The 3,421-nt window shown below is 43.3% G+C and overlaps 1 pseudogene; it reads right to left on the bottom strand.

The window, feature by feature from the left end:
- Positions 1-2,673: 2,673 nt before the first annotated feature.
- On the bottom strand, positions 2,674-3,128 carry LOC132652153 (ubiquitin-like FUBI-ribosomal protein eS30 fusion protein; annotated as a pseudogene).
- Between the last annotated feature and the right edge of the window lie 293 nt (positions 3,129-3,421).

Genomic DNA, 3,421 nt, shown 5'->3' with positions numbered 1-3,421 from the left:
ATGACAATGAAATCCATGCTTGGTCAAGCCGTTCAGCTGCATTTGTTGCATCAGCCATGCGATGCCAGATGAAACTCACGGTTTCCTGAGGACGTTGAGACAGTGCTTGTAGAACTAGATGAACAATTCAGTCGATGCCATTATTGCTCCCTTTGAACTAATTTAAAGAAATGACTCTATACCACTCAGTCAGCTTGTTACTCCGTACAGACATGCTGATGGCTGCCCACTGATCACACAGAATTCTGCCGGCGCCATGGTCTGCTCTCCTCATCTTGTGACTCAGTGGGCTCTGCATTTCCATTCTGCACGTGGCCAAACACATCCTGTTATGAAAGATAGACAATCCTTTTTGTTGAGAATAATAACTCAAGTTCCTAAAATTTAGCATGTTATTCGAAAAACATTAAAGTATACTAAATAGTCTCTGTTTAAGCAGACTGAGAAATTTAAATACATTTTAGAAATATCTTCCCAAACATGATATAAACAAATGAAAAACTGACATTTAACTGGTAAGCTTTAGTTATCTGGAAAGAAAAAAAAAACCACTTTTTTAAAACACTCAAATACCTGATAAAAGAAATGTCAATGTGTTTTGGATTAACAAGAAAGAGAAAAACTGCAAGCCGTGAGAAAGTAGCTGTTACCAGGAGCTAGGGAATTACATCACTAAGGTTTTGAGAAGCTACACATTCAGACTTTTGATGGAGATGATTCTCCTTTCTCTGCAGCTAATTATTTAGTGTAACACTCAGGAAGCAATGAGGTGAGAGACACCAGACAAATTACTTAACTTGAGTTATTCTTAGTTTCCCTTTACGTAAATGCTATAGGGAAGCACCCCAAAATTAAAAATACACTACCATTTGTGAGCATTTGCCCCAAAGATTCAAAATTAGTTCATCAAAGATATGTCTACACCCTCATCTTCATCTCAGTACTGTTTGCAATGTTCAAGTAATGAAACCAACCTTAAGTCAGAGAAAATGACATATAAACACAAGAGAATATTATTCAGCTTTTAAAATGAAGGCAATTCTGTCATTTATAACATCATTCATGAATCTAAAAGTCATTATATTCAGTGAATTAAGCATTGAAAGCTAAATGCCACAATGTTCTTGCTAATGCATGGAATCTAACATAACCAAATTCTTAGAAGCGGAGAATACAGCGGTTAGAGACTGCGGGAATGAGGCGACAATGGGCAGAGGGCAGAACACCTCCTCAATGAGTCATCCTCCTTTGGAGATACACTGGCTAGGATGGTGAGTGTACGTCATCCTCCTTTGGAGATACATCAGCTAGGATGGTGAGTGTACTGCATATTAGTGCCTCACGTCTTTCAAAGTTTCGAGGAGGATGGCTTTCCAACATCCTTCCCAAAGTAGGTATTTGAGGTGAACGATGTGTAAGCAGCTCGGTCTTGTTATTCCACAGTATTCATAAATTGTAACTTTTGATGTTCAATCTACAGCCATGAGGATCTACCATGCGCTATGCTTTGTTCTGAGCAGCATGGTCGCAGCCCAGTGAGAGTGCTTATCATCAAGGCTACACTCTTCTAATGAAAGGGATGAGAACACACTGAGAGATTGCCATGATCACTCTGACCAAGCCTTGACAAAAAGTATGAGACAGATGGCAGCTGCTGCCCATCTGCTCCACAAGAAGCTCTCTGGGAAGGTTATCTGTAGTTGAAATCACATGATGAAAATGAGGATTCAGAAAAGATTCCAGACAAGAGTCCTCTTAGCAAAAGTCATTGTGAGAGTGAAGACCCTGAAAGTGAAATGGTCTTGGTTTGAGTAGAATATCAAGTAGCTGTCATGGTCAAAGCATGTGAAGCCAGAGAGAGAGGTAGCTCTGTGATAAGAAAGGCAGGTGAAACAACCTTCGGTAGAGCTGGGACAAAGGCAGGAATCGCAGGATCGGGAGAGGCTCTTCAATGGAATGAATGAATATGCTTCAGCGAGCTTTTTCTAGCTGGCTGAAATATCCAGACATCCTGGAGAGGCAAGAACGGTGACAGAGTGACTCCCACAGGATGTGACATCCACCTGGCGAGCGAAGATGGTGCCCGGTGGTTCTGATCTGGGAAGCTACCCAGAAGGAGTTAGATTTAGGGCGTCCTTTGGAGGTAGACTACATGCAGGCATCCTGCCTGTGGCCGCCAGGTCAGATGCAGTACATGGTGATGGATGTGACCAACATAAAGTCCTAACCTTACTTTAAAAGTCATGAGAATTTTTCAGCCCCTTTCTTTCCGGGTAATGTGGTTGTGTGATTCTTCAGTGCAGATTTTGTCGGTGACAACACAGTGTCACAGCGTTAAAGGTTGGACACACCTGCTAGGACTGGATGTAAACATAAGAGTGGGAAGGAGGCTTCTGCTTTTCTTGATGAATTTTTGGGGAAACCGACTGCCAGTTAATACGCAAAACCAGCTTGTTCTTGAACAAAAAGAATGCTGCTGTTGCTGCTATCATTTTGAACATTTCTAGGCACCTTGACTTAGAGCCTTTGAGGGTTGTTGAAGGTTAAGGAAAAACCTCAAATAGCATAGAATAGCATGTTTCTCCCTGCTTAAAAGTTTCTTTTTTCTTTCTTTTTTTTTTTTTTTTTGCCTGGCAAAGTGGCTTTATTAGAGTGTCAGAATCACAATAGGACTTAGGAATTAGCATTGGGGCCCTTCTTGCCAAAGGTGGGCACGACATTGACAAAGCGACAGTTGTACTGTATTCATCGCTTGGCCTGACCTGTCTTCTTCTTCTGCTGCTGCTGCTGCTTCTCCTCCTGTTTGGCCGCCTTGGGAATTTGACCTCTCACTTTTCCAGCACTAGCCAGGGAACCATGAACTTTACCTCCCAGCATGCAGCCATCTACTTCCAGAGTGGTCAGGGCCTCTACACCACATGGCCAAGGGTGGCCTCATCCTCCAGCAGCGAGCCTGCCAGAAGCACGACTTGATCTTCGGGGGCAATGCCTTCCAACAAGGCCACATGAGCTTTGATCTGGGCGACCGTCTCCTGGCCGGTCACCTGGAGGGTGTGTAGCTCCTGGGTGCGGACAAAGAGCTGCTTGTTGGCAACTAACTCGCAGACACCACTGCTGCTACCGCGAAGATGGAGTCAAGAAAGAGGAGCTTAAAAGTTTCTTAGCCTTAATTGGCATTGGGGTCTCTTTGGCTTTTATTTGACCATAGTTTGGTATAAACTCCATTGATGTCCCTCATGATCCTCACTAGAAATCGTGGTATTAACTGTGTTGGGCTTGCCATAGGTTTCCCAATATTCCCTTGCATCCAGAAATTAAACTTGCGTGTGGAAGGCTTGGTCTCCCATGCTGCTTACCCTATCACCCTTTGTCCTTTGCAAGCACTTCTTGAGGATTTAGTCTCATGCTGACTTTTGTCCCC

The sequence above is a fragment of the Meriones unguiculatus genome, chromosome 2 (genome assembly GCF_030254825.1).
Source record: "Meriones unguiculatus strain TT.TT164.6M chromosome 2, Bangor_MerUng_6.1, whole genome shotgun sequence".
Lineage (NCBI taxonomy): Eukaryota > Metazoa > Chordata > Mammalia > Rodentia > Muridae > Meriones > Meriones unguiculatus.
Note: the sequence above shows the minus strand (reverse complement) of the source record. Positions and strands in the feature narration are given on the sequence as shown.